The following is a 7,986-nucleotide window of genomic DNA, read 5'->3' as shown; positions in this document are numbered from 1 at the left end:
TCATTACTGAATTTAGCCCTAAATTATATGTCTAGTGTTTAGGTGTGAATATTTAAAATATAAGTCCAAAATAGAACTTTAAGCATTTTTCTGATAAATAAAACAGCCCAGGTTTGTTTAAAATCATGTTAAAAAAAAATAGTTGAAAAAGTAATTCTGTTTCTTCCTCCATGAGCATTGATGATTACTTTTTAAAAGATAGACCCAAATTTTCTTATTGCTTTTCTATAAATGTATAGTAGATCAATGGTTGCTGTGATGGTCTGTTTTAGAATTTCAGAGCAAAGCCCTGCCAGCCACAGTAGACAGCAACTCTTCTTTGAGAAACAGGCTTTGGCTTGTTACCGAGGGTTAGTAAAGACTAAATGCTTAACCACAGACCACCCTGCACCCTGAATGCCCAACATAAACTGGGTGTGGTCTAACCCACCAATCCATAAGGCTGGGTGTACACAGCAGTGCTCCATTGTCAAATGAAAGTGGCATTTATGATACTGGGCTCGAGCACGTCCTGAAGATACAAGTAAGTTACATGAGGAAGTAACCCAAATGACCATGATTCCTATTCCTGTCATATTACTTTCTCTTTCCCAGCCTGCACCTATGGCCACATGGGCAATTCCCTAAGATCAGTTGATGAGAAAAGATAACTTGGATCTGGTTTACAAAATGTTCTGTACAGCCCTAGCCAGTTTCGCTCAGTGGTTAGAGTGTCAGCCTGCAAACTGAAAGGTCCCAGGTTCGATTCCGGTTGGGGGCACATGCCCGGGTTGTGGGCTTGATCCCCAGTGGGGGACTTGCAGGAGGCAGCTAATCAATGATTCTCTCTCATCATGGATGTTTCTATCTCTCTCTCCCTTTTCCTTCCTCTCTGAAATCAATAAAAATATATTTTTAAAAAAAGATTCTGTACAGAATGAAGGTACCACCCCAATGGGGACAGCCACAGCTCTACAACTCACTCTGGGACATCCTTGAAGGACACTAGCGAAGGAAAAGACTCCTAGTGAGCAGAACTATAAGCAGTGAACCTGGTTGCTCATTTTCTTGGAAGGAAAAGTGGCCAGAGGTATGAGTCTGTCCAATTCGTAGGCTGTGGCCAATTTTGGCTGGAGGGACTTAGAAGAAGCATAATTGGAAAATTGGTGATGAGGAGGCTGGGGAAGAAGTATATGGATAAACCTCCATATAGGAGGTTTGTAGGAAAAGAATGTGATAGTATTTGTGTCTCCCATGTGAATGTTCACCAAAAGGTGACCTTAGTGGAGGTGACCTTAGTGGAGGATTTAAATAATCAAGTGGGTAAGATAGCCCATTCTGCAGATGCCAGTCCCCTTTCCCTGGCCATCACTGTCATCAACCAATAGGCTCACAAATGAATGGCAGGGGTGGTGGGGATGGAGGTTATGCAGGGGCCCAGCAACATGGACTTGTAGTTGGACTGACCTGGCCATAGCCACTGCTAAGCACCCAATCTGTTGCAGCAGGGACCAACACTGAGTTCCCTATATGACACCATACCATGGGGTCAGCAGCCAGGTGACTGTTGATTACATTGGACCACATACACCATGGGAGGGTCAGCATTTTATTAGAATAGACACTTATTCTGGATATGGATTTGCCTTCCCTGTACGCAGTGCTTCTGCCAAATTTCATCCATGAACTTAAATACCTTACCCACCATCTCAGGGACCCACACAACATTCTGATCAAGGGTGATATGTGGCAGTGGGCCTGTGTCCATGGAATTCACTGGTCCTACCGTGTTCCTCACCAGCCTGAGGCACCTAGCTTGATGTAACAGTGGCCTTTTGAGATCCAGCAAGATGGCAATACCCTGAAGGGAAAAAGCACTGAACTCCAAGAGGCCACATGTGCTCTAAATATGGTGCTGGTTCTCCCATGGCCAGGATTCACAAGTCCAGGAATCAAGGAATAAAGATGGTAGTGGCACCATTACCCCCAATAAATGATCCACTAGCAAACATTTTACTTTCTATCCCTGAGACCTTATATTCTGCTGGTCTAGAGATCTCAGTTCCAAAGGGAGTATTGCTTCTACCGGGAGACACAGCAATAATCCCATTAAACTGACGTAGAAACCGCCCCAACCACTTGGAGCTCCAGCCTCTGAATCAACAAAGTAAGGGGAGTTACTATACTGACTGGAGTGATGGACTACCAAGGGGAAACTGGGCGGCTACTACACCATGGAGGTTAAGGAAGAGGACGCTTGGAATACATATCTGTTAGGGAGTCTCCTAGTACCGTGCCCTATGATTTCAATAAAAAACTACAATGAGCTGCTCTTTCAGCCATTTTTTATTTACAGTTTGTGCTCAATGCAAATCAATTCCATAAAATGAGAAGTCACTATGAATCAAAGCATAAATACACAAACACAATATACAATCCAAAATAGATATACAGCATTCAGGTATGAAACAAAAGGGAATGTTCATTCACACACACACAGTAGCTTAAGATCTGCTGTATGATGTTCCTGGGTAAGTTTCTAAAGATGGAAAATAATGACTTTGGTTATCAAGACTACTGTTGCCATATTAAATACTGGAACATCTAAGCATCAGTGTGTGACCATGCGAACAAAAGACTTTAGGGCGTGTCTATTTTTAAAAAGGTTCTGAGCATTGAGGCAATTGTGAAAAGATTTACTTTCCAAAATTAAGCCTACACATTAGAGGCTTTGGATCAGGTTCTAACTATCTAAAAATATTGACCAACAACAGAAAGTGTTCCCAATGTGGCTATTCTGATTCGTTTTTTTAAAAAAAGTATGTACAGGAAGAGTATAAAAGTTTTTCTGAATTTAATGTAAGCTTCCAGTCTTCACTTCCCAAACACCTAATTTACAGTTTTGGCTCCTTCATATATTTGCCTTTTCAATTTTAAGGTTTGCCAATTTTACCTTCAAAACCAATCATTTTTAAAATTATAAAAACGTATTCAACATATGCAGAAATAAAAAGCATTTTGAAAGTAGTTGAGGTCAGGGTACTTCTACTCTTCAGAATTAGATTAGCTAAATGAATTTGGCGCTCTTATTGAATATCAGCAAAATTTACCCATTATGCTTGGATTTGGAGTAGGTTCCAATCCATCATTATCCTGGCACATATAAATTACCACACAAAAAGTCAAATGCTATGTCAAACCCAGAGGCTCAGAGGAAAGAGTCCAGCTCCCAAGAGAACAGTGATAGCTTAACAATGTAAAATTTTATTTTGAGTATATGGACATTAAATTAGAACTGTGAAACAATACATTGGGGAGTTACAGAAACACTTGGAAGTTCCTTCTAGTATGCACATAAATAGAACCGTATCTTTTTGCATTACCTAACTGTTTTATGGCCATATAACTTTAATGAACCAAATGAAAACTGACTCTGTTCCAAATGCCATCCTTTATCTCTAGATAAAATCTACTGATTTTCAAGGTAGAATTGTATGTATCCATACTTCTTAAGCCACATTTAAGGAAGTCACCTCTGAACTAATTTTGGATGTGTCTCTTCATCTTGTACGTGAAAAGTCCAGCAGACTTAATATTGGCATTCATCATCTAGTCAAACCCTGACCATGCTCTTCAAGCCAATCAAATTTGAGATCGTCAACATTTTCTGTGTCAATAAAATTAGGTGTGAATTAGCAGATTCAATGAAGACCTGTTTCTTCCTTGTCACACTGGATATCTAGATGCCATTTGGATTGGGTTTAGAAGATGGAGAAGTACAGACGTTTCTTGCCCGAGTCTTTTAACAGTAGAGATGTAGAAGAGCCAACGATATCACGAAGACACTGGCTGTTGACTGCAGAGCACCGCCACTTGCCCTGGTCGTGGCATTTGCCGGACTCTGGGTCGTCGAAGTATTGTGGGAGGGGTTACTTGCAGGTGTTACAGAAGTTGTTTGATTTGAATAAATCTAAAAAATATCAAAAGTTACACTGATAAATTTCCACTTGTGCGAGTTGCCTCCACATACACTTAATATGCAATTAAGATTGATGTCTTAGGTTGCTCTTGGCCCATTATTCCCTTACCCACATCATTTAATTCTGAATTCTTCCTTAGTACCACCAAGATAATTCTCCCTAGTTTCAAAACAAACCACCAAGAGATGCCAAATGTCTGCAACAACCAAAAATCAAACAAAAATGTTCTTCAATAACTATAACTCCCAAGAGTATTTTATTTTTAATTCTTTGTCAATTAATATAGAAGTTTCTGTGACTATAATGACTTACTGGCATTGCAAAAGAGGTTTCCTTTCTTTTCCCAGAAAGGGGGAAGTTTTAAAGTGCACAAATAATTTGGATTTATATTATAGTGTTGGGACTTATGGTATTAGAATAGAGTCACTTTGTATACTGGATTGGCTAGATAACATTCCTATTTAATACCCCCTTGGTTTTAACTTAAATGGACATAGAGTATCTGCTCCCTTGAAATCTTTTTTTTTTTTTTTTGTAATTGGAGAGAAGAAGGGAAACATTGGTTGCCTCCTATGTGCCCTAACTGGTGATCGAACCCATAACCTTCTGGTGTACCAACCAACCCAATCACACCAACCAGGGCAGAAATCTTAAAATTATATATTAAAATGGCCACGGTATTGGTTTTAAATGTAAATATATAATGAGCCCTTTCCTCAAGGCAAAATGATTTCACCCAAAAAACACCAAGAGGGTTTGGTGTTAGTTTTCAGCAGCAGCCTCCTGCCTGGTCACCAAGCCCAATGCTGTGGCCAAGAACTAAGGTTCCCCAGCGTCCCAGCGCCTAAGTGGCATCATTCACCACACTGATTTTTCAAGTCACAAAATGCACAGTCCAGTGGGGCACGTGATAATCTCTCCTTTGTCCCGGAACAAAGGCAGATGGGAGATTTCAGCTCTCCCTGCAAGGGAGGGTTTACAAGGGCTTCTAATTACAGGCAGGATGGAGGATGTGGCACCAAGCAGGTCTGGTCCACATGTACACTTGGCTGCCTGTTAATCCAAAAATAAAACCGGTCTACAGCAGCACCAGCTCCTTTTGTTGTAAAACACATAAGGTCATTAAGCAAATATTGACCCAAGTGACGTACAAATCCTATACAAAATAGACTAATTAAAAAAATCCTGATCAAGTCAAATATATTTACTGGGCACCTACTGTGTGCAAGATTCACTTGCCCTACCAGGAAATAGCACTCCCACTAAGAGAGAAGCATTAATAATATGGAAAATTACTTAAAACAGGGCACTGTGTTTGGGGGCAAGACCTGGCTTGGGATCCCTGAAGGTAATCTACTTTCATGCATACAAAGTATTTTGGTGCAGCAGGTGACTTCTTAAATAGAGCCCAGTACATCAATAGGAGAATCTAAGGAAGGCCCTCTGCAGCACCAAAAAACCCCCACAAAACAACAAAAACCACAAAACAAATTGTAATGTTAAGTTGACATTAAACAAAAGATTTCCTACCAAACTAGATTGATGCTCTCATCTAGAACCTTCTTTGTAAAATGGGGGCGGGGGGTCTCTTTGGAAAGGACAAGGGGCTGGGAGAGACCAGTGGTTTCTTGCAGCCGCGCCCCTCCCCCACCGAGGAATCGTGAAAGCCTCGGAGCGCAGCCGACCCGTAAGACAACAATGGGGTACAGTTACCCGCCCGCCGAGGGCCAGGCGAGGAGCGCTCCACTCGCAGGCTGCGCTGCCCGGTGAGCCGCGAAACCGGCCGTCTGGGGGCCAAGGACCCGGGGCACCCAAGTTTCCGGCTAAGCTCAGGAGACACTCCTCACAAAGCCCCAACTGAAGGCGGTGGAGAGCCAGCCCTGCCCTCCAAGCCCGACCTGCTGGAGAGAAATGCGCCTTCGCGCCACCCTCCCCCAACCCCACACCTCCCACTCGGGTGTCCCAGGCTCAGCCCGCGGCTGGCCTCCAGGCCGTCGCGCAGCTCCCGCCCCCCCCCCCCTTCCCCAGGGCAGCGTAGTTCCTAGTAACTGCGCTTGGAGCGAGGTCCGATCCCGGGATAGAGGATTTTGGGGAACAAAGCCTGGTGGGGACTTGGGACAAACCCGCCGCCTGCCCAGAGCTCGCCCATCTACGCTAACGCGCGGCTTCGAGGTGCGAAGAGATGGACATGTAAGGTCGCACCTGGGAGAAGGCAGGGTCAGGAGAGGGTCCCCGCCCAGGCTTCAGCCCCGAACCACGCGGGACGGGGGTAGGTTAATAGGGCCAGATAGTCGGGGCTTCCTCGGGATCCCCAAACTAGCTGAATGGAAAATGGTCGAGAGCGGCGCCCTCCGAAGGGGATCGTCCCCTCTCTTTGTGTGGTGCGCTAGGGGCGCGAACACTCCTGGAGGGAAGCGGGGCGCTCGGGGGATCCAGGGACGACCTCCCCAAAGAGTCTGAGGTCTCCGGGCGCTCAGGGCGTGGGGAGCGCATTCTCTTCCCCGCTAGCGCCCCGGACCCCTGGGTGACAGCGGGTGCTGGGCACAGGCTGCCTAGAGGAAGGAGCGACGTGAAACCTGGGTGGGGCAGGGTCTTCCCAGCCCACGCGCGGACCCGAATTGTTCTCGGGGACGCGACAGCCCGCGAGGAACTGGAAAGTGGGCTCCACACTGCCCTCCCCCTGGTCAGATTATGTTAGATCCCCTCTCTAAGTCGCAGTCGGCGGCCCCAGGTAGGGCGATGGGCCAGACCCTGGGAGCATCCCCAGCCCCTCGGGCGCAGCCCCCGAGCCCCGGGAACTCACCTGCGTGGGTAGGAGCAGCGCCAGAAGCAGCAGCCCCAGTCCGAGCCTGGCTACCATGGCTCTGCCCATGTCCGCTCCGTCGGTGCGCCGCGAGTCTCGCTGGATACCGAGTAAGGGGAGAACCGCAGGCTCGGGCGGGCGCAGGCAAAGTGGGGAGCACGGCCCGCAAGCGGGACTTTATATACCGGGACGGCTACAATAGCCGTGACGTGGCGCCGCCCGCCCACCCACCCGCGCTCCCCTCCTCCGCCGCCGCCACCGCCTCCCGCGCGCGCTCCCGGTCGTCGTCCCACCCGCCCCGCCCCGCCCCGCCCCGCCGGGCTCCCCTGCGCCCCAGCCCTCCGCAGCCGTCCGGCCGTCGCCCGCCCGCCCGCCCGCCCGCCGGGACACCCGCGGATGGCCCGGCCCGGCAGGTGGGCGACCGGGCGCCGCCTGCTCCTGGAAGGGCGCTTTGTGTTTCCCCGAGTGCGCGGCGTGCAGGCTGGCACAGGCGCCCGGCGGCTCCCACACCGGACCCGGCGCCAACTCGCTAACCACGCGCGCCGCTCCCCGGGCCCGGCCCAAGTTTCCTTTGTTCCCCTGACCAGCCATCTTAGCCCCCAAAGAAAAGTCTGCGCCTCCCGCGCGGCCGGCAGCGTCCAGTTCCCGCTCGGACTGCGGCGCGGGCGGAGGGGAGCTCCCTCGGCTTGGGTTTTCTCCGATCCTCGCCGCAGAGGAAGGGGGACTGTGCGGGCTTGGTGGGTACCGAGCCTGGCGACGGGAACGGGGCGCCGCCACGCGCGTGCCCTCCCTGGGCTGATCCGCGGGGCTCGCCGGCGGCGCCCAGGCGCAGAGGAATGTGTGTGCTCAGCCCCGCGCGTGTCGCGCCCGCCGCTGGCCCAACTCGCCGGCTTTGTTTTTGAGCTCCTCACTTTCGCCAGCCCCGCCTGCGCGCGGGGACCTCCCGGGGCCGCATCTCCCTGCGAGTAGGGGAACCGCCCGCTGCCGAGACCCGGCAGGCTGCTGGGTTCTGGTCCCCGGCGCCCCTCCCTGCTGCGACCTGCGGACGGGGGTGAGGAGGCCACGGCCCGCTCGGAGGGGTGGCCCGGTCCCCACGCAGCTTTGCTCCCAGGTGCCACCCAACGAGCAGGAACCTCTCAGGTGCCCCCACTGGAATTCGCCGCTCCTCCGGAACTCCTGGGGACACACTCCTCTGGTCTCCGTTGCAATGCACGTGTTCGTCTT

At 49.5% G+C, this 7,986-nt stretch overlaps 1 long non-coding RNA gene across 1 annotated transcript; it reads right to left on the bottom strand.

The window, feature by feature from the left end:
• Positions 1–2,307: 2,307 nt before the first annotated feature.
• Positions 2,308–6,957, bottom strand: LOC118660422. Its single transcript, XR_004968915.1, has 2 exons — positions 6,763–6,957; positions 2,308–3,949 (listed from the first exon to the last, which is right to left on the bottom strand). It is a non-coding gene; the product is annotated as an uncharacterized LOC118660422 (long non-coding RNA).
• Positions 6,958–7,986: the final 1,029 nt, after the last annotated feature.

The sequence above is a fragment of the Myotis myotis genome, unplaced genomic scaffold (genome assembly GCF_014108235.1).
Source record: "Myotis myotis isolate mMyoMyo1 unplaced genomic scaffold, mMyoMyo1.p scaffold_m19_p_7, whole genome shotgun sequence".
NCBI lineage: Eukaryota > Metazoa > Chordata > Mammalia > Chiroptera > Vespertilionidae > Myotis > Myotis myotis.
Note: the sequence above shows the minus strand (reverse complement) of the source record. Positions and strands in the feature narration are given on the sequence as shown.